At 46.6% G+C, this 24,172-nt stretch overlaps 1 long non-coding RNA gene and 1 other non-coding gene across 2 annotated transcripts in view; one reads left to right on the forward strand and one right to left on the reverse strand.

Annotated features, from left to right (window-relative positions):
• Positions 1–20,155, forward strand: part of LOC149467306 (uncharacterized) — a 67,961-nt gene extending 47,806 nt beyond the window's left edge. The window contains exon 9 of the long non-coding RNA XR_016311959.1: positions 19,604–20,155. This is a non-coding gene — a long non-coding RNA (uncharacterized LOC149467306). The remainder of the gene's footprint in view (positions 1–19,603) is intronic.
• Positions 20,156–23,353: 3,198 nt separating this feature from the next.
• LOC149467307 (small nucleolar RNA SNORD82) lies at positions 23,354–23,419 on the reverse strand. The gene has a single exon (XR_016311979.1). It is a non-coding gene; the product is annotated as a small nucleolar RNA SNORD82 (small nucleolar RNA).
• Between the last annotated feature and the right edge of the window lie 753 nt (positions 23,420–24,172).

Consider the following 24,172-nt stretch of genomic DNA (forward strand, 5'->3'; position numbering starts at 1 on the left):
AGCAAACAAATTATGTTATAAAACACTGAACATATGTGAAAAAAAGTCTCTAAGTATAATGTTTTTCTTCAACTTGAAACAAACTTCACAATTTCATATCTTCATGCAATATAAATCCTCCACTACAAACTCCAGATGTGCCCTCACCAGGGGTTTTTGACCTCACATATAGTTTGTTCAAAAAATGCTTGTGTTCCTTGAGGTGGACATAAATGGTCAGATGTATCCTGAAAATGGAATCTTCCTCCAAAGATTAACTACTTCAGCCCCAGCCACTGCATTAGTACGTTTGCAGGGCAGCACGGCTGGGCAAAACCACGTTTTAAAACGTGGTTTTGCAAAACAGGTAGGGGGCGTGCGCGAGGCATGCGCCCACCCTGCCTGTCCCACGGGTGTCAGCAGCGGGTCTCCGCCGCCGGGTCACGGCCGGTCATTACTGGCCGTTTCCCCGCGATTAGCGGTGATCGCTGACAGAGAGCAGGGCTGCATTGTTTATACACAGCCCTGCTATCTGTCAGTTGCCTGTCAGCTCCTGACAAGCTGAAGAGGGAGAGAAGAGTTTCTCTCTCCCGATCAGCCTGTCCCCGTCCAGCACACACCCCCGCCCCCTAGCAAAACACTCTCCTCACACAGTTAACCCTAAAAAATGTTAACCCCTTCCTCCCCAGTGCCATTAGTACAGTGTCAGTGGGTTTTTTTTTTCACTGGTCAGTGACCCCAAGTCAGTTCCCCCCCAGTGTCAAAATGTCCGCCGCAGTCCTGCCATAAGTCGCTGATCGCCGCCATATGTCGCTAATCCCCGCCATTATTAGTATAAAAAAAATTAAAAATCCCAGTATCTTTCCCGCCATTTGTAAACGCTATAACTTTCATGTAAACCAATTAATTTACACGTATTGGGATTTTTTTTTAGCAGAGACATGTCGCAGAATGCATTTTGGATGAAATTTGTGCCACAATTTGTTTTTTTAATTTTTTTTACTGGACATGTTTTATAGCAAAAAGTCCAAAATATTGGGTTTTTTTCTCAAAATTGTCAGCCTTTTTTTTTTATAGTGTAAAAAATTTAAAATGCACAGGCGATCAAATACCACCGAAAGAAAGCTAAATTTGTGGGAAAAAAAGGATGTAAATTTAATTTGGGTGCAGTGTTGCATGACCGCGCAATTGTCCGTTAAAGTAACGCAGCGCCGTAACACAAACCTCTTGTGTAACCGCTTCCTGACCACCTTATAGTAGAAATACTGCTACAGGGCGGCATGGGTACGCAAAACCACATATATATATATATATACGTGATTCGCGCTCCCGTGGTTTTCACACCCCTCCCAGATAGCGTCAGATTGCCCGTCAGTACACCAGTCATCACATTTAACCCCTTGATTGCCATGAGCACGCTCATGTGCAATAAACCTCCATTGCTAGTATAGTGTCTGAACGGGTCTATATCTTTGATCAGGTCAGCACTATACCAGCGTTTACAAAAACGCAGCGTTAACGGGATCAGCCCCGGCACCTGCCAACACCTGCGTTTAGCCCCTACGCTTACCCCCCCTTCTCCCCCAGCAAGTGCAGTGTCAGTAGGTCACTGTCACTTGATACATTGCACACAAAACCGCAGTGTTCGCAGAATCAGGCCTGATCTCTGTTAGCACTTGCCGGTAAATTTTGATGACTCTCATATGCAGCAGAGTGCCAGTACTAGTGCCGCTCTACCTTTTGGTGAACTGTCGAGTACCAGCGGTCTAGTACATCCTGGTCTTTCACATATCTCCTTGATTTTTGGAGCTGTTTTTCACGGAATATCTTTATGCGTTGATTGTGGATCAAAGCAGTTTATATGCACAACAATTTATTGCCGCCAACCCAAATTCAAACCTTGCCAGACCATTCGCATGGAAACTCATTACGGTTTTCAAATTTAAATTTTTTTTGGGCCTAACCCTCAACCTGGGCATTACTAAAAGAAATGAATTGCAGTTGTATTGGTCCGCAGACCCGATTCATCATATACTGTGTTCTCTGCTGCCATGGCCAGGCATAGATATGAGAGTATAATGTGTTTTATGCATTTCAGCGACAATACACTCTGTCATCCTCGGGGTAACCCTGAATTTGACCGGCTCCACAAAATTCAGCCCCTCGCAAATCACCTTAACCTAAAATTTGCAGATGTCTATACTCCCCAGCAAAACATCTGCGTTGAGGAGTCCCCAATTAATTTTTCTGGCCGCCTTGCATTCAAACAATTTCTTCCCTGCAAGCGTGCCAGATATGGGGTCAAGATGTAGAAGACCTGTGAGAGGACAACAGGCTATACTTATAAGTTTTGGATTTACGAGGGAAAAGATAGTCATGTGGAGCCCCCTGGATGCCCAGACTACATGGGGAGCAGTGGCAAGATAGTTTGGGACTTGGTGTCATCCTTTTTCCATATGGGGTACCACTTATACGTGGACAATTTTTATTCAAGTGTGCCACTATTTAGACATTTATTCAATCTTGGAATTGGCACTTGTGGCAAAGTGTGACCTAATGTGTGCCCACCATTAGAAGTGGGTGGATGAGGGCGGTATATTCTAATGGTGGGCATACCGCACACTTTTTCTGGCAGAGATTTCTTCTTATTTTTTCATTCAGTCCACAGGCTGCGTACAAAAAAAAAGAACATAGTATATATACCCAACAAGGACCAGCGATGTACTGGAGCAGCGAAGTACTGATACATCACTGGATTTGAATGGTTATACCAGGATGATGCCTACAGCTGCAGGCATCATCCTGGTATTGTTTTTTTCAGCCAGTGATTGGCTTTCATGTAAAAGCAATCCTAGTGGCTAATTAGCTGCAAGATTGCTTTTACAAGCAGTGGGAGATGATGCCGCCCCCCTCCCCCGCTGCCTTCCACGGACTTCTCAGGCAGTCCCGTGCCATCAGGGGAACCTGAGAATGCAGTCGGTGTTTCTGCCAGCTGACCATAGAGCTGATTGGAGACCAGAATGGTGCCAATCATCTCTATAGTCTAAGAATGCGGAAGCTACAAGCATTTCATCACTTCAGTTTCGCAGGATATAAACAGCGCCATTTGTAAATTGGGAAAACATCTGATCACACCGATTTTGGTTTGATTAGATAATGTAAGGGCAGAGGAGATATCTAGAGTCTGATAGACCCCAGATTTCTCAAAAAAGAATATGACAATGTTCATTGAAGTTATAGGGGATATTTGCATTCCCTGTTATAGCATTAAAAGTGATAAAAAAAAAAAAAATGAAAGGTACAATGTAAAAATAATAAAAAAAAAACTGTTCCCATGTTGGACTGTTCCCATCGGAGTGTCCCCTTACATGGACTGATCCCATCGGAGTGCCCCCTTTACATGGACTGTTCCCATCGGAGTGCCCACTTTACATGGACTGTTCCCATCGGAGTGTCCCCTTACATGGACTGATCCCATCGGAGTGCCCCCTCTACATGGACTGTTCCCATCGGAGTGCCCCCTTACATGCTCTGCTCCCATCGGTTTGCTCCTCTGCATGCACTGTTCTCATCGGAGTGTCCCCTTAAATGCACAGATACCATCGGAGTGCCCCTTACATGGACTGTTCCCATCTAACTGCCCCTTACATAGACTGTTCCCATCAGAGTGCCCCCTTACATGGACTGTTCCCATCGGAGTGCCCCCTTACATGGACTGTTCCCATCGGAGTGCCCCCTTACATGGACTGTTCCCATCGGAGTGCCCCCTTACATGGACTGTTCCCATCGGAGTGCCCCCTTACATGGACTGTTCCCATCGGAGTGCCCCCTTACATGCACTGATCCCATCGGAGTGCCCCCTTACATGCACTGATCCCATCGGAGTGCCCTTTTACATGGACTGTTCCCATCGGAGTGCCCACTTACATGCACTGATCCCATCGGAGTGCCCCCTTACATGCACTGATCCCATCGGAGTGCCCCCTTACATGCACTGATCCCATCGGAGTGCCCCCTTACATGCACTGTTCCTATCGTAGTGCCCCCTTACATGGACTGATCCCATCGCAGTGCCCCTTTACATGCAGTGTTCCCATCGCAGTGCCCCTTTACATGCAGTGTTCCCATCGGAGTGCCCCCCTTACATGGACTGTTCCGATCGGAGTGCCCCCTTACATGCAATGATCCCATCGGAGTGCCCCTTTACATGGACTGTTCATATTGGAGTGCACCCTTACATGGACTGTTCCCATCGGAGTGCCCTCTTACATGCACTGATCCCATCGGAGTGCCACCTTACATGCACTGATCCCATCGGAGTGCCCCCTTACATGCATTGATCCCATCGGAGTGCCCCTTTACATGCACTGATCCCATCGGAGTGCCCCCTTACATGCACTGATCCCATCGGAGTGCCCCCTTACATGCACTGTTCCTATCGTAGTGCCCCCTTACATGGACTGATCCCATCGCAGTGCCCCTTTACATGCAGTGTTCCCATCGCAGTGCCCCTTTACATGCAGTGTTCCCATCGGAGTGCCCCCCTTACATGGACTGTTCCGATCGGAGTGCCCCCTTACATGGACTGTTCCCATCGGAGTGCCCACTTACATGGACTGATCCCATCGGAGTGCCCCCTTACATGCACTGATCCCATCGGAGTGCCCCCTTACATGCACTGTTCCTATCGTAGTGCCCCCTTACATGGACTGATCCCATCGCAGTGCCCCTTTACATGCAGTGTTCCCATCGCAGTGCCCCTTTACATGCAGTGTTCCCATCGGAGTGCCCCCCTTACATGGACTGTTCCGATCGGAGTGCCCCCTTACATGCAATGATCCCATCGGAGTGCCCCTTTACATGGACTGTTCATATTGGAGTGCACCCTTACATGGACTGTTCCCATCGGAGTGCCCTCTTACATGCACTGATCCCATCGGAGTGCCACCTTACATGCACTGATCCCATCGGAGTGCCCCCTTACATGCATTGATCCCATCGGAGTGCCCCTTTACATGCACTGATCCCATCGGAGTGCCCCCTTACATGGACTGATCCCATCGGAGTCCCCCTTTACATGGACTGTTCCCATCAGAGTGCCCCCTTACATGCATTAATCCCATCGGAGTGCCCGCTTTACATTGACTGTTCCCATCGGAGTGCCCCTTTACATAAACTGTTCCCATCAGAGTGCCCCCTTACATGGACTGTTCCCATCGGAGTGCCCCCTTACATGGACTGTTCCCATCGGAGTGCCCCCTTACATGGACTGTTCCCATCGGAGTGACCCCTTACATGGACTGTTACCATCGGAGTGCCCCCTTAAATGCACTGATCCCATCGGAGTGCCCCTTTACATGGACTGTTCCCATCGGAGTGCCCCCTTAAATGCACTGATCCCATCGGAGTGCCCCTTTACATGGACTGTTCACATCGGAGTGTCCCTTTACATGGACTGTTCACATCGGAGTGCTCCCTTTACATAGACTTCCCATCGGAGTGCCCCTTTACATGCACTGATCCCATCGGAGTGCCTCTTTACATGGACTGTTCCCATCGGAGTGCCCCCTTTACATGGACTGATCCCATCGGAGTGTCCCCTTACATGGACTGATCCCATCGGAGTGCCCCCTTACATGCACTGATCCCATCGGAGTGCCCCCTTACATGCACTGATCCCATCGGAGTGCCCACTTACATGCACTGATCCCATCGGATTGCCCCTTTACATGCAGTGTTCCAATCAGAGTGCCCCTTTACATGCAGTGTTCCCATCGGAGTGCCCCTTTACATGGACTGATGCCATCAGAGTGCCCCCTTACATGGACTGTTCCCATCGGATTGCCCCTTTACATGCAGTGTTCCCATCAGAGTGCCCCCTTTACATGGACTGATCCCATCGGAGTGCCCCCTTACATGCACTGATCCCATCGGAGTGCCCCCTTACATGAACTGTTCCCATCGGAGTGCCCCGTTTACATGGACTGTTCCCATCGGAGTGCCCCCTTAAATGCACTCATACCGTCGGAGTGCCCCCTTACATGGACTGTTCCCATCGGAGTGCCCCCTTACATGCATTGTTCCCATCAGTTTGCTCCTCTGCATGGACTATTCTCATCGGAGTGCCCCCTTACATGCACTGATCCCATCGGAGTGTCTCTTTACATGGACTGTTCCCATCGGAGTGCCCCCTTACATGGACTGTTCCCATCGGAGTGCCCCCTTACATGGACTGTTCCCATCGGAGTGACCCCTTACATGGACTGTTCCCATCGGAGTGACCCCTTACATGGACTGTTCCCATCGGAGTGACCCCTTACATGGACTGTTCCCATCGGAGTGCCCCCTTAAATGCACTGATCCCATCGGAGTGCCCCTTTACATGGACTGTTCCCATCGGAGTGCCCCCTTAAATGCACTGATCCCATCGGAGTGCCCCTTTACATGGACTGTTCACATCGGAGTGTCCCTTTACATGGACTGTTCACATCGGAGTGCTCCCTTTACATGGACTGTTCCCATCGGAGTGCTCCCTTTACATGGACTGTTCCCATCGGAGTGCCCCCTTACATGGACTGATCCCATCGGAGTGCCCCCCTTACATGGACTGTTCCCATCGGAGTGCCCCTTTACATGCACTGATCCCATCGGAGTGCCCCTTTACATGCACTGATCCCATCGGAGTGCCCCCTTTACATGGACTGATCCCATCGGAGTGTCCCCTTACATGGACTGATCCCATCGGAGTGCCCCTTTACATGGACTGTTCCCATCGGAGTGCCCCCTTTACATGGACTGATCCCATCGCAGTGCCCCATTACATGGACTGATCCCATCGGAGTGCCCCCTTACATGCACTGATCCCATCGGAGTGCCCCCTTACATGCACTGATCCCATCGGAGTGCCCCCTTACATGCACTGATCCCATCGGATTGCCCCTTTACATGCAGTGTTCCAATCAGAGTGCCCCTTTACATGCAGTGTTCCCATCGGAGTGCCCCTTTACATGGACTGATGCCATCAGAGTGCCCCCTTACATGGACTGATCCCATCGGAGTGCCCCCTTACATGCACTGATCCCATCGGAGTGCCCCTTTACATGGACTGTTCCCATCGGAGTGCCCCCTTTACATGGACTGATCCCATCGGAGTGTCCCCTTACATGCACTGATCCCATCGGAGTGCCCCTTTACATGGACTGTTCCCATCGGAGTGTCCCCTTTACATGGACTGATCCCATCGGAGTGTCCCCTTACATGGACTGATCCCATCGGACTGCCCCTTTACATGGACTGTTCCCATCGGAGTGCCCCCTTTACATGGACTGATCCCATCGCAGTGCCCCATTACATGGACTGATCCCATCGGAGTGCCCCCTTACATGCACTGATCCCATCGGAGTGCCCCCTTACATGCACTGATCCCATCGGAGTGCCCCCTTACATGCACTGATCCCATCGGATTGCCCCTTTACATGCAGTGTTCCAATCAGAGTGCCCCTTTACATGCAGTGTTCCCATCGGAGTGCCCCTTTACATGGACTGATGCCATCAGAGTGCCCCCTTACATGCACTGATCCCATCGGAGTGCCCCCTTACATGCACTGATCTCAACGGAGTGCCCACTTTACATGGACTGTTCCCATCGGAGTGCCCCCTTACATGGACTGTTCCCATCGGAGTGCCCCCTTACATGAACTGTTCCCATCGGAGTTCCCCGTTTACATGGACTGTTCCCATCGGAGTGCCCCCTTAAATGCACTGATACCATCGGAGTGCCCCTTTACATGTACTGTTCCCATCGGAGTGTCCCCTTACATGCACTGATCCCATCGGAGTGCCCCCTTACATGGACTGATCCCATCGGAGTGCCCCCTTACATGGATTGATCCTATCGGAGTGCCCCTTTACATGGACTGTTCCCATCGGAGTGCCCCCTTACATGGACTGTTCCCATCGGAGTTCCCCCTTACATGCATTGTTCCCATCGGTTTGCTCCTCTGCATGGACTGTTCTCATCGGAGTGCCCCCTTACATGAACTGTTCCCATCGGAGTGCCCCCTTTACATGGACTGTTCCCATTGGAGTGCCCCCTTAAATGCACCGATACCATCGGAGTGCCCCTTTACATTGACTGATCCCATCGGAGTGCCCCTTTACATGCACTGATCCCATCAGAGTGTCCCATTACATGGACTGATCCCATCGGAGTGCCCCCTTACATGGACTGTTCCCATCGGAGTTCCCCCTTACATGCATTGTTCCCATCGGTTTGCTCCTCTGCATGGACTGTTCTCATCGGAGTGCCCCCTTACATGAACTGTTCCCATCTGAGTGCCCCCTTTACATGGACTGTTCCCATTGGAGTGCCCCCTTAAATGCACTGATACCATCGGAGTGCCCCTTTACATTGACTGATCCCATCGGAGTGCCCCTTTACATGGACTGATCCCATCGGAGTGCACCTTTACATAAACTGTTCCCATCGGAGTGCCAACTTTACATGGACTGTTCCCATTGGAGTGCCCCCTTTACATGGACTGTTCCCATCGGAGTGCCCCCTTAAATGCAAAGATCCCATCGGAGTGCCCCTTTACATGGACTGTTCCCATCAGAGTGTCCCCTTACATGGACTGTTCCCATCAGAGTGTCCCCTTACATGGACTGTTCCCATCAGAGTGTCCCCTTACATGGACTGTTCCCATTGGAGTGCCCCCTTTACATGGACTGTTCCCATCGGAGTGCCCCCTTAAATGCACTGATCCCATCGGAGTGCCCCTTTACATGCACTGATCCCATCGGAGTGCCCCCTTACATGGACTGTTCCCATCGGAGTGTCCCCTTACATGCACTGATCCCATCGGAGTGCCCCTTTACATGGACTGTTACCATCGGAGTGTCCCTTTACATGGACTGTTACCATCGGAGTGCCCCCTTTACATGGACTGTTCCCATCGGAGTGCCCCTTTACATGACTGATCCCATCGGAGTGCCCCTTTACAGGCACTGATCCCATCGGAGTGCCCCTTTACAGGCACTGATCCCATCGGAGTGCCCCCCTTACATGGACTGTTCCAATCAGAGTGCCCCTTTACATGGACTGTTCCCATCGGAGTGCCCCTTTACATGGACTGTTCCCATCGGAGTGCCCCCTTACATGCACTGATCCCATCGGAGTGCCCCCTTACATGCATTGATCCCATCGGAGTGCCCCCTTACATGGACTGTTCCCATCGGAGTGCCCCCTTACATGCATTGTTCCCATCGGTTTGCTCCTCTGCATGGACTGATCTCATCGGAGTGCCCCATTACATGGACTTTTCCCATCGGAGTGCCCCCTTACATGGACTGTTCCCATCGGAGTGTCCCCTTACATGCACTGATCCCATCGGAGTGCCCCTTTACATGGACTGTTACCATCGGAGTGTCCCTTTACATGGACTGTTCCCATCAGAGTGCCCCCTTTACATGGACTGTTCCCATCGGAGTGCCCCTTTACATGGACTGATCCCATCGGAGTGCCCCTTTACAGGCACTGATCCTATCGGAGTGCCCCTTTACAGGCACTGATCCCATCGGAGTGCCCCCCTTACATGGACTGTTCCAATCGGAGTGCCCCTTTATATGGACTGTTCCCATCGGAGTGCCCCTTTACATGGACTGTTCCCATCGGAGTGCCCCCTTACATGCACTGATCCCATCGGAGTGCCCCCTTACATGCATTGATCCCATCGGAGTGCCCCCTTACATGGACTGTTCCCATCGGAGTGCCCCCTTACATGCATTGTTCCCATCGGTTTGCTCCTCTGCATGGACTGATCTCATCGGAGTGCCCCCTTACATGGACTTTTCCCATCGGAGTGCCCCCTTTACATGGACTGTTCCCATCGGAGTGCCCCCTTAAATGCACTGATACCATCGGAGTGCCCCCTTACATGCACTGATCCCATCAGAGTGCCCCCTTACATGCACTGATCCCATCAGAGTGCCCCCTTACATGCACTGATCCCATCAGAGTGCCCCCTTACATGCACTGATCCCATCAGAGTGCCCCCTTACATGCACTGATCCCATCAGAGTGCCCCCGTACATGGACTGTTCCCATCGGAGTGCCCCCCTACATGCACTGATCCCATTGGAGTGCCCCTTTACATGGACAGTTCCCATCGGATTGCCCCCTTACATGCACTGATCCCATCGGAGTGCCCCCTTTACATGGACTGTTCCCATCGGAGTGCCCCCTTACATGCACTGTTCCCATCGGAGTGCCCCTTTACATGGACTGTTCCCATCGGTTTGCTCCTCTGCATGGACTGTTCTCATCGGAGTGCCCCCTTACATGAACTGTTCCCATCGGAGTGCCCATTTACATGGACTGTTCCCATCGGAGTGCCCCCTTACATGCACTGATCCCATCGGAGTGCCCATTTACATGGACTGTTCCCATCGGAGTGCCCCCCTTACATGCACTGATCCCATCGGAGTGCCCCTTTACATGGACTGATCCCATCGGAGTGCCCCCTTACATGCACTGATCCCATCGGAGTGCCCCCCTTTACATGGACTGATCCCATCGGAGTTCCCCCTTTACATGGACTGATCCCATCGGAGTGCCCCCTTACATGGACTGATCCCATCGGAGTGCCCCCCTTACATGGACTGATCCCATCGGAGTGTCCCCTTACATGCACTGATCCCATCGGAGTGCCCCCTTACATGGACTGATCCCATCGGAGTGCCCCCTTACATGGACTGATCCCATCGGAGTGCCCCCCTTACATGGACTGATCCCATCGGAGTGCCCCCTTTACATGGACTGATCCCATCGGAGTGCCCCCCTTACATGGACTGATCCCATCGGAGTGCCCCCTTTACATGGACTGATCCCATCGGAGTGGGAGGGAGGGGGGTTTGGGAGGACTCGGAAGGTGCTCTGCGGTGACAGGAGCAGACCAACCCCACCACCTTTACGACCGTTAGGTCCGGGTGAGTGGGTCCAGGTGAGACCTCCGTAGGAGAGTGCAGCAGGGGAGGAGTCAGTGGCCTGGATCCAGGTTTCCGTGATCACTAGGAGGATGAGGGAGCGGGAAGCAAAGAGGTCGTGGATGGCGGTAAGCTTGTTGCAGACCGATCGGGCGTTCAGGAGTGCACATGAAAACGGGGGGGAGATTTTAGGGAGCAGGGGGACAGATACTAAGTTGCGAGGGTTGCGGCGGGACGTGGAGGCGGGAGGGTGTTGTGCGGGTGAGGGAGGTGGTGAAGGGCCAGGATTCGGGGAGATGTCCCCCGCGGTTATGAGGAGGAGAAGGGTGAGAAAGGTGGCATGGGAGTGGGATGTGCAGGAGCGTGAGAAACTACTAGTGGAGGTGTTCGGGTCAGTGGGAGAGTGGAGTAATAGGAGGAGGTGGTGGGTGCCGTAGAGGGGTGAAGGAAGCAGTGAGGACACAATATACAATTGTTTGGGAGGGGTAGAGGGATATAGTGAATGGATTTTGGGAATGGAGGAGAGGAAAATGAGAAGGAGGAGTGGAAGAGGCATTTTGGGGAGGTGATGAGAGCAATAGTAGGGAGATGATAAGAAATACAAATGATGTAGCGCTAAAACACCCAGTAAAAGCGTCAGTGCCTTAGGACATGCAGCATGATGTTAAAATCCTATATGAACATAATACATATATGTGCGTGATGATACTGACAAAATGGAAAACAGATGTGTAACCCCTACACACAGTGCACATATATGAATATAAAGTCCAGTGATCCTGTATCAATATTTGCACTCAAACAGAGTCCTTGGACTGTATGTGGGCCCGCACACCACCACGTGCAATCCGAAATCAGCTGAAGTGGCCTCTCACCTCCTCCCTGCGACCCTGCAGGGCCACAGAGCTTTATCAGATCCCCACTGAGTCAAGGTATGCTTCTTCTTGAGTGGATGGTTGGTATATCCCCAGTATACAGCTTCCACCTCTCCTGTGGTATCCTCCGAGGTGAGCTGAGCAGGATGCACCCCAGCTCAAGCCCCTTCTCCAGCGTCCAGTCGCTGGTTGTAAACATGAAACATATTCCGTAAGTCTTCTCTCGAAAGCTTTCAGATCTTACTTCCTGCTCAGCTTCCACCTCTACACCCTCCTATGTAACGCTGGCTACAATTGGTGGACAGCCTAAGTTCGCGCACTCCGATTCGCTGCCAATGTCCATCCCCCGAGATTGTCGGGGGATGGACATTGGCAGCGAATCGGAGTGCGCGAACTTAGGCTGTCCACCAATTGTAGCCAGCGTTACATAGGAGGGTGTAGAGGTGGAAGCTGAGCAGGAAGTAAGATCTGAAAGCTTTCGAGAGAAGACTTACGGAATATGTTTCATGTTTACAACCAGCGACTGGACGCTGGAGAAGGGGCTTGAGCTGGGGTGCATCCTGCTCAGCTCACCTCGGAGGATACCACAGGAGAGGTGGAAGCTGTATACTGGGGATATACCAACCATCCACTCAAGAAGAAGCATACCTTGACTCAGTGGGGATCTGATAAAGCTCTGTGGCCCTGCAGGGTCGCAGGGAGGAGGTGAGAGGCCACTTCAGCTGATTTCGGATTGCACGTGGTGGTGTGCGGGCCCACATACAGTCCAAGGACTCTGTTTGAGTGCAAATATTGATACAGGATCACTGGACTTTATATTCATATATGTGCACTGTGTGTAGGGGTTACACATCTGTTTTCCATTTTGTCAGTATCATCACGCACATATATGTATTATGTTCATATAGGATTTTAACATCATGCTGCATGTCCTAAGGCACTGACGCTTTTACTGGGTGTTTTAGCGCTACATCATTTGTATTTCTTCTGCATTGTTTTGATCTTGGGGTATTGGATCAGATGTTAGCAGCTTCACACGTTTACCAATTGTATTTTACATAGGAGCGCAAGCAGATTCTTAATTATCATCTAGTAGGGAGATGATAGCAATGAGGGGGAGATGTACAAGTTTTGGGGTGGAGCAGAGGGGTAAAGAAATGAGATTTGGGAACAGAGGATAGTAATATGGAAAGGAGAAGAGGGGGTGTATTGTATAAAAGGTACACAGAGTGGGACTCAGGTATGTAAGAGAGGTTTCCCAGGGTGTTTGCTTGCAGTCTGTCCAGCGTGCAGGAGAGTTTCTTGCTGTTGTTGTGTCTTCCTGCTGCTTAAGTTCTCCTGCTTTAGTTCAACTGCTGTGTTTAACTGCTTCACACTCGTTCAAAGCCACACTCAATCATAAGCAGCACCCCCATCAGAGACTTGCCCCCCATCACATAAACAGCGCAATGTTAGAAATATTAAATGTTTAAGTCACCATAAAACCTTTTTATTTTTAAAATATTCCTAATATCCACCTCTGATTTAAATAAGCTTTTGGTTCAATTTGTTTTCAATATCTGGACAAGTAGATTGTCATGAGGGACAAGTAGATTGGGACACCGATTTAGTCCCTTGGACGAGTAGGTTTTTCAAAAAATGTCCACACCCCTGGAATATGTCCCATAGGAAATCATGTTAAATGGACTGCTGTGCATTTCTGCACAAAGCAAAACACTTAGGTGTGAACCTAGACTAAAGGGTTAAAAACAGGGTGAGGAAGCAACAATGCTGCCTGCTTTAACCCCATTTGCTGTACTGGTCAAGGTTGCAGGGCAATTGCAGAGCAGCCTCTTTCACTTGAATGGGTCATGCTTGACAGATGCTACACCCACCAACCATGACCACTTATAACTCCTGCTGCCACATGTGCACACCCCTTGCCATTGCCGCTAAAGGGGGTGCAGTTAGGGCAGGGGGAAAAAAGATAAAAAACAAAACAAACACCACACCCCAACTGCAGGTTTTCAACTACAAATTTAAATGGATCGTTCTGGGCACCCTAGAGGGCTGCTTTCACACTGATGTGCTGTGGTTTACATGCACTGCGGTGCAAAGCATCTGTAACTTTCCTGGGTTAACTGCACTTTTCTATAAACTTCTATTATATCTTGCAGGTCTGGTGTGCTTTCTGAAATCCTGCATTCAGGAGTTTTGGTGTGCTTTCAGAAAGTAGGATTGAATAAAAGTATGTGGCCAAGTGCAGCAAACCCACAGGCAAGCTGCAGGTCCACTGCACCAGTGTGGGTAAACCGCAGTGCATCAGTACAAAAGCAACCCTATACTATTATGCCCAGTATATTGCTTCACAGTGACTTCAAGATCTCTTTCCTGCTGCTGACACCACTCTGGAGACAGCTGGCCAGGGTAAGAGGTGGAGTGCATTTGGTATCACTTCACATTGGACAGAAGCCAGCACACAGGCGGCATTGGCTTATGCAGCTCTGGATCCCTACTACAGCTCCAACTTCACAAGTAGCCCCTCTGCATTGCACTCTGTAAGCAAGTCCAGACTGCCATCTTCCAGTCACCTGGCCGCGATCTATGGGTTGCTGATCCCCAGGTTAATGCATGAGAATAGTGGTGTACCACATTGCAGCCAAATACAAAAAACAAGCTTACACTCTACTCGACTCATTAACAACTTCAGCTCCGGAAGATTTTACATCCTGCATGACTAAGCCATTTGATGCTATACTGAATGACACGTTACTGTAACTGGTAAATGCACGGTCAACAACGCTGAGCCCAAGAGAAATTTATATACAATTTTTTGTAAACAAAGATCTTTTAGTGGCATTCAATCACCACTGGGTTTCTTTTGCAATATAAATCAAAAGACCAAAAGTTTATTTTTTCCCTTTCTGCTATTATATGCATATCCAATGAAAATAGTAAAAAAAAAAAAGATAACTTTTGGCCAAAATGTATTGTGCTATATGTCTGATGGAAAAGTGTATATCGATAGATTGTAGGTGCTATAACTTTTAAACAAACCTAGGTTACATGTACACACTAACATTTGTATTTATTTGTGTACCAATGGCAGTGATCAGCAACTTGGGGATTGCAATAGTGTGACAATCTTGACACTGACACTGGGGGGAACTGACCAACTGCCACTGACATTAATACAGTGATATTATACACTGTCACTGTACTAATGACACTGGATGGAAGGGGGGGTTACCATCAAGGGGTGTGCCCAACTATGTGTAACGTGTGCTTCTTTTACTATTAGATCTCCAAGTTTCTCATCCAGGATGAGAGACAGATAGATCCCTCTGTTGATAGTCAACACAGTTCTGGGCTGTGATTGTACACTGGTGATCAGCAGGTCCCAGCTGGGATTTGCTCACAGGCTCCCGCTGTGTAAAATCACAGAGGGTGCTGGCCAGGGGATGCCATGCACATGCCCAAAACTCAGAAGTAGGCAGCGATGTACGGTTATGTTGCTTTGCCTACAGTGGCTGCCTGTCTGCAGTACATTATGGGTGGGCACCAAGTGGTTAACTGAGGCCAAGTAGGATTGTAGACAAGTTGTCTACAAAGAAAGGTCGATGAAATACCCTTTGGCATGGTTAAAATTGTAAAACCGAACCATTTAGGCAGACCTGTGATACCAGCCTCTTCATTACAGCTACATTATTCTCACCTGCTTATATATGCAGTGGGGCAAAAAAGTAGTCAGCCACCAATTGAGCAAGTTCTCCCACTTACAAAGATGAGAGAGGCCTGTAATTGGCATCATAGGTAGACCTCAACTATGAGAGACACAATGAGTAAAACAAAATCCGGACAATCACATTGGCTGATTTGGAAAGAATTTATTTGCAAATTATGGTGGAAAATAAGTATTTGGTCACCTACAAACAAGATTTCTGGCTCTCACAGACCTGTACCTTCTTCTTTAAGAGGCTCCTCTGTCCTGCACTCATTACCTGTATCAATGGCACCTGTTTGAACTTGTTATCAGTATAAAAGACACCTGTCCACAACCTCAAACAGTCACACTCCAAACTCCACTATGGTGAAGACCAAAGAGCTGTCGAAGGACACCAGAAACAAAATTGTAGACCTGCACCAGGCTGGGAAGACTGAATCTGCAATAGGCAAGCAGCTTGGTGTGAACAAATCAACTGTGGGAGCAATAATTAGAAAATGGAAGACATAGAAGACCACTGATGATCTCCCTCGATCTGGGGCTCCACGCAAGATCTCACCCCGTGGGGTCAAAATGATCACAAGAACGGTGAGCAAAAATCCCAGGACCACACGGGGGGACCTAGTGAATGACCTGCAGAGAGCTGTGACAAACGTAACAAAGGCTACCATCAGTAACACACTACGTTGTCAGGGACTCAGATCCTGCAGTGCCAGACGTGTTTCGCTGCTTAAGACAGTACATGTCCGGGCCCGTCTGAAGTTTGCTAGAGAGTATTTGGATGATCCAGAAGCGGATTGGGAGAATGTCATATGGTCAGATGAAACCAAAATAGAACTGTTTAGTAGAAACACAACTCCTCGTGTTTGGAGGAGAGAGAATGCTGAGTTGCATCCAAAGAACACCATACCTACTGTGAAGCATGGGGGTGGCAACATCATGCTTTGGGGCTGTCTCTCCGCAAAGGGACCAGGACGACTGATCCATGTACAGGACAGAATGAATGGGGCCATGTATCGTGAGATTTTGAGTGCAAACCTCCTTCCATCAGCAAGGGCATTGAAGATGAAACGTGGCTGAGTCTTCCAACATGACAATGATCCCAAACATACCGCCCGGGCAATGAAGGAGTGGCTTCGTAAGAAACATTTCAAGGTCCTGGAGTGGCCTAGCCAGTCTGCAGATCTCAACCCCCTAGAAAACCTTTGGAGGGAGTTGAAAGTCCGTGTTGCCCAGCGACAGCCCCAAAACATCACTGCTCTAGAGGAGATCTGCATGGAGGAATGGGCCAACATACCAGCAACAGTGTGTGCCAACCTTGTGAAGACTTACAGGAAACGACTGACCTCTGTCATTGCCAACAAAGGATATATAACAAAGTATTGAGATGAACTTTTGATATTGACCAAATACTTATTTTCCACCATAATTTGCAAATAAATTCTTTCCAAATCAGCCAATGTGATTGTCTGGATTTTTTTTTCTCACTTTGTCTCTCATAGTTGAGGTCTACCTATGATGCCAATTACAGGCCTCTCTCATCTTTTTAAGTGGGAGAACTTGGTGGCTAAATACTTTTTTGCCCCACTGTAAATCCATCTTATGCACAGGAGACCAGTATCTTCTATGACCTTTACTGTACACAATAGAATTTCAGAAAGACAGATAGGGTATGACCAGAACCCCGATTGTTCTCCAATATATTTAAAAAAAAGCTGGCGTAGGTCTCTAGATGCATTGGCATTACCAACAGTCCCAAAAAGTCCTTGCTAGCCTGTAGTCCAAGCAGGCCAAATAATGGAATATTGCAGTCAGTAGAAAATGTAAGCGCTTTATAAGCACTAGTAACATTAAACTGTATAATCAAAAGAAAGCCTGGAGACTGCCTCTAAAGGAATGAAGATATTCTCACATATTAACATGATATACATGTATAGAGAACCATGCCACAGCTGAATATATTCAAGAAACAGAATTCAAAGATCATTTTACTACACATACACAGTTGTGTTCAAAATAATAGCAGTGTGTTGAAAAAAGTGAATAAAGCTCAACATCCTTCCAATAGCTTTTATTTCCATACACACAAATGCATTGGGAACACTACACATTCAAAATCAAATCAAAACATGAAGAAAAATATATCAAATTTTTGTTGTTCCGCTTAAAAAAAATTGAAGAAAAGTGAATATTAGACGGTTCAAAAAAATAGCAGTGTTTGTATTCTTCTTTACAAGCTCAAACATTCACTATATAAACTGAAAAATGTTTGAAGATTTTGCTTTCCTTTGAATCACTTAATGAATATTTAGTTGTATAAGCACTGTTTCTGAGAACTGCTGTACATCTGTGTTGCATGGAGTCAACCAACTTCTGGCACCTGTGAACAGGTATTCCAGCCCAGGATGATTGGACTACATTCCACAGTTCTTCTCTATTTCTTGGTTTTGCCTCAGAAACTGCATTTTTGATGTCACCCCACAAGTTTTCTATTGGATTAAGATCCGGGGATTGGGCTGGCCACTCCATAACGTCAATCTTGTTGGTCTGGAACCAAGATGTTGCACGTTTACTGGTGTGTTTGGGGTCGTTGTCTTGTTGGAACACCCATTTCAAGGGCATTTCCTCTTCAGCATAAGGCAGCATGACCTCTTCAAGTATTCTGATGTATTCACACTAACCCATGATCCCTGGTATGCGATAAATAGGTCCAACACCGATGTACGTAGTACATCCCCATATCATGATGCTTGCACAACCATGCTTCACTGTCTTCACAGTGTACTGTGGCTTGAATTCAGTGTTTGGGGGTCGTCTGACAAACGGTCTCCGGCCACTAGACCCAAAAAGAACAATCTTACTTTCATCAGTCCACAAAATGTTGCGCCATTTCTCTTTAGGCCAGTCAATGTGCTCTTTGGCAAATTGTAACCTCTTCAGCACACATCTTTTTTTCAACAGTGGGACTTTGCGGGGGCTTTTTGCAGATAGATTGGCTTCACATAGGACTCTTCTAATTGTAACAGTACTCACAGGTAACTTTACACCTTCTTTGATCTTCCTGGAGCTGATTGTTGGCTGAGTCCTTGCCATTTTGGCTACTCTTCTATCCATTCGAATGGTAGTTTTTCGCTTTCTTCCACATCTTTCAGGTTTTGGTTGCCATTTTAAAGCATTTGCGACCATTTTAGCTGAGCAGCCTATCATTTTCTGCACTTCTTTATATGTTTTCCCCTCTCCAATCAACTTTTTAATCAAGGTACGCTGTTCTTCTGAACAATGTCTGGAACGACCCATTTTCCTCAGAATTTCAGAGAGAAATGCACTGTAAACAGCATGTACAACATTTGCTGCCTTCCTTCCTTAAATAAGGGCAATAATTGCCACCTGTTTTTCAAAGAATGAATGACCTCACTAATAGAACTCCACACTGCGATGATTTTGAACCAAAAACAGTGATTGATCAGGTTAGCAATGTCTGACTGCTATTATTTTGAACACAACTGTATGTATTTTGTAGTGCACTGTATTAAATTCTTGTGCAATTCTAAAGTCTGCTACCACACACTGGCAGTAATAAATGGGCAACTCAATGCAATAAAGCGCGAGTAAATCCATTTAATCTCATTAAAGTGGCAGTGAACTTGTTTTTTTTTTTTAACTTTTACCTACAGGTAAGCTTATAAGCCTTACCTGTAGATGAAATGATATGTCCTAAACATGCACTGTTTAGAAGATATCCATTTTTAAAGCCGACGCATGCGCTCTGAACGGCATACCCATGCTAATCCTTCGGAGTACTGTGCCGTAGCCCGGGACTCCCACACGCATGAGTGACACCATCATGGCCCGGCCTATCAGACGGAACCTGAAAAGGAAGACCAGGTGAAGACAGAAGCCTCTGCAGCAGTGACAGTGCCCCACCGGAGGGCTTAGTTTTAAGATAAGCTTTACATAATGTGCTAGTATGCAGTGCATACTAGCATATTATGACATTAACTTGCAGGGATCACTTTTCTCCTGCGGTTTACTAACACTTTAAAATGTGCAAATTCTTTTGCAGGCAGTCAAAGACAGCATGGATCTACTTACCCTTTACTAGCACCATCTTTTGAAGTTGGAAGACGGATGTCTTTGGCATTTTCAAAAATCTCTTGCAATTCCTCTGAAGTTGTGCTATAGGGGATGTTCTTAACAAACAGAGTTCGTGCATCTGGAAAAATAAGCAGCTCCAGGACCACCACCTTGGAGTTCTGCTAGATTCAGTTTAGACCAGCCCCACTTTGAAAATTCAACGATTTTCACTGCAAACTATAATGCAGGTATAGCTCTAGAAAACTACTGAAATGCAACGTTTATTTAAACTCACAGAACAAACCTTTTGTGAAGGGCTAACTGAACACATCAGGCCTACATTTCTACGACTTTGGAACATGCACCACGACGAAGCTACTATTGTCTTCCTCTAGTACTGCAAACTTTACCTATGAGGAAACTGAAGCTATTGTTGAAACAAGGATGCAAATATGGGCTTGACTGAACCCCAACCTTCCTTATCTGCTCACTTTATTAAAACTGGTGATTAAGTATTAAAAACAGTGTGTCAGCATAACAACCAGGCTGCCAACATCTTTTTGGTCCCCCCAATAACAGCATCACTATAAAGGGAACAAAGAGTGAGCAGTAATTGACTTTAATTTACAGAGAGTTTCACAATCCATGCCTTAAAGTCAATTAGAATCCAAAAGATACACAGGACCTATTCTTGCTTGCTATTAGGCTAGATGTGTACATTTAATATATAATCATATTATGAAAATGTAAAAACTAGCCAACGGATCAATTTAAAAACAAAAGTACTATATGGGAGGACAAACAGATCCTATGCTATGTTCTCTGCATTTTTGTTTTCTCTGCAGGAGTGTTGGCCTTCTCTACTTTCATCACAAAACAAAGAACCTTCTTTCCATTTAATTTCAGGGCTTTTTCCACTTCCTCCGCAGTAGCAAACTCCACATAGCCAAACCTCCTGCAGTAGAGATGGAAAAGTGAAGGAGCTGCAGCACAACAAACAAACAAGAGATCCCTGTGCTCAAATCCCAACCGCTAGTGCATGCATTTATCTATCAGGTGCTAAAGGGGTGTAACCACATATTAACACTAGAAATTCTGAGGACCCTCTGCACACTGGTATATACCCTTTCCAGCAGACTATGCAATAAATAGGGATATTTAGTTCACACATATTGCAATACATGCTTAAGCTGGCCAACTGTGTCAAAGTAATCCCTCTATGGCCAGTCCTACTCTGCTCTGCCGACGCAAATGCTACTGTGGACACAATGCTAGCATAGGGGAAAAGACACAATGGGGGAGAGCTACAAGGTTCAGGTCTGGCTACTGACCCAACAATACAACAAACAAGATATACCTGTGCTGAAATCCCAATAGCTAGTACATGCATTTATCCATCAGGTGCTAAAGGGGTGTAATTAATATTAATATGTGGTTACATCCCTTTTAGCACCTGATGGATAAATGCATGTACAAGCTATTGGGATTTAAGCACAGGTATATATATTTTTGGAAAGGGTCAGGGACTTTTTTTTTTAACACAAAGTTGAGTTTTCGGTTCTATAGTCTTCAATGGAGACAATGCGGAAAAGCATGCAGTGCATTTTTTTTAATGCATTTTTTTGGTTTAATCTTCCTAGCAACTAGAAAAAAACTGTATGTACAAAAACACACCGCAAAAAGCACTGCAGAAACGCAAACTGCATAGGTGTGAACCAGCAGAAGCATGCAGTTGCAGAGCAAGTGAAGGAGCTGCAGCACAGGGCGCCTATTCAGCACGTTATCTTAAGAAATACTTACTTGGAGGCTCCAATCTGAACATCCTGCACTGGCAAGTTCTTCTTACAGAAAAAACTCCCTCAGAGCATTTTTAAGTTCATCATAATCTTTTGCAGAATTCAGATTTGCAACAAATACTGACAAATCTAACAAAAGGAGTAAAAAAAAGAAAAAAAGATTTTAACCAGAAATACCAAATACACATTAGCAAATATGGCATGAACTTTGAAATGATGGCCAACATTGAATAGAATTAGCATGTAAAGCAGGAATTTCAGCTTCATTATCTGTCCCAGAGACCCAAGGGAACGCTATTATGCTACTATACGAACACAACTTAAAGCAGAGATATACACACACCGATTTAACAGTTTCACATAAATGACATTCAGAGCATCCCATGACAACAACTGTCACAGTTGCCTGCATCTTTCAACTAAACTGTCAAGCCATTTAATGGTTGGTGTTATAACCAATCACACGCGCAGCACCATGGCAACTGCAGAACAGAGGCTAAAGCTGGCCATACATTACACAACTTTCCTATTCAATTTCCTTTAGATTTACCTTCAACTAAGACACGCAAGAGCCTTCCTGACTGCATACAAACTGAAAGTTTAGGTTTGACCGCATATGTTTTGGAAAACCTAAAGGAAATTGACACTTGCAGACTTAATACTACTGACAAGAGAAAACTCAACTGAAATTTTCTTGACACTTGTACCCCAGAAGGGCCATTATATTGCCAGGTGAGAATTCTCAAATTTTCTCAACTGGAATGCACACAGCCAATATGGATTTCCTGACATTTTCGACAATCTCTGCATCTGGATATGCATAGTACACGACAAAGATCTATAGGTGCCAGAAAACCAAGAGTCCAGCATACATCCAGCGCCCCGAATAACGTTTCCTAAACACATCACTTCCAGAGCCAATTTTTTTAACATTTTGCGCACATTTGTACATAAAAATGCACATGAAACCCTGAAAATATTTTAAGAAGGTAAAAAAAAATTTTTAATGTATGAACTTTTTTTTTTTTTTTTTTTTAAATATTTTTCAGCAAAAAACTAATGAAAACAAATGCTCAATTTCCTGGTAAAGTATAAAAAAAAAACCATGGTGACACTCCACTCCTAGAGTGACAGTATGTAAAAAAACAAATATAAAAAAATAAAATTGTTAAAAAAAATGTTTAAAAATTATAATTTTGGTTATAAACTAATTTGGGATTTTTTTTTTTACTGGAAAGATAACGGAATACATTTTGGCCAAGATTTATGATGAAATATATATTTGCAAAATTTTATAAGAAAAACACTTTTTTTCAAAATTTTTGGACTTTCATTTACATAACAAAAAAAATAAAAATCCCAGTGGTGAATAAATACCACCAAAATAAAGCTTTATCTGTCTAAAAAAAAGGCTAAAAAATTCATATGGGTACAGTGTTGCATGACCGCGCAATTGTCATTCAAAGTGTGATAGCACTGAAAGCTGAAGATTGGCCTGGACCAGGAAGGGGGTAAAAGTGTCCAGACTTGAAGTGGTTAAATATGGCAATGCAGTTAAGTAGAGCAAAAAGGCTTTTTTTTCCCTTTTTAAATATGTTGGATAGAAGAGGAGAGGGTTACATTTATTGACCATCTGTGTCAGAGAATTCCCTTCACTTCCTTCAATGTTGCCTCAACATGAAGAGGAGATATCTTTCCAATGTGAAGGATATCCTCTCAGACAGTTGTCACAGGAAAACGTGCCCCCATTAGAAAAAGGTCTCCTGCATTCATGTTTTGGTGGCAACAAAATGTTGAATCTCTACAACGGGGACACAGACGGCAAAAAAAAAAAAAAAAATCTGACAAAAGGTTTTCTTTCATTACACAAGTAAAAAAAAAATAAAAGTTCCAGTAAAAAGAGATCTCCATTGCATGTTAAAAACAAAGTTATCACATTTATGGCACATCAGCAAACATCAGTCATCAAAGATCAGTATTAAGTCCCAAAATTGTTCATCATTTGTGCCAACAATTCATAAGACAGCAGGCAGCTTACCCTCCTCTTCAGACTCCTCCTTTCCAGGTTTCTTCCCTTGAGGCATTTTGGCAGGAGCTTTCTTGGCAACAGGTTTTTTCTCTTCTTCAGATTCATGTAAAGAATAGAATTCCATTAACACACCAAACCAAATTTCAGTGACACCATCTCTCTATTAGATATCTAGTATTGTAAGAGTGGGAGGAGCCATCCACTATGTCCATGTCTCCTTCCCCTGTAATCCCAGGGCGCGGCCATGGAAACAGAGGTGACCCGGAAGTAGAAAAGAGGGCAGCCTGTCACTTCAGGTGTCCTCAACCCACAGAGCGCCGCCTCTTTCTCTATGATTTGCCTCCTGTTCTCCTCCCCCTAGGTGGAGACCCGCCCCTTCCATCACGGCAGATGAGGATTCTGATCCCGCCTCTTCTCCGCCCCCTCGAAGAGTTCTACACCATACTCCTCCCCCCAGGCGGAGTTTCGGTCTTTTCCCCACTCTCATTTAGAGAGGTACCACGCCCCCACATTTATGGAGGTGAAAGCCACCCCCTCTAAAAAGTTCAATGGGAGGACATAGAGATGCCGCCCCAAAGCTTTGTCGCCCCGCCCCCATGCTCTGATGCCACGCCCCCGTTTTCTGAGTGGTAGGTTGCAAAGTCCCCGCCCCTCTCATTTGCATAAATGTTGCAGAGGATTGTGGGTATGTTGGTGTGTGATCTGGGGATGGGGGCTGAGCGGTTGTGTGTAA

This window comes from Staurois parvus, unplaced genomic scaffold (assembly GCF_062004578.1).
Source record: "Staurois parvus isolate SC_StPar_1 unplaced genomic scaffold, SC_StPar_1.0 ptg000116l, whole genome shotgun sequence".
NCBI lineage: Eukaryota > Metazoa > Chordata > Amphibia > Anura > Ranidae > Staurois > Staurois parvus.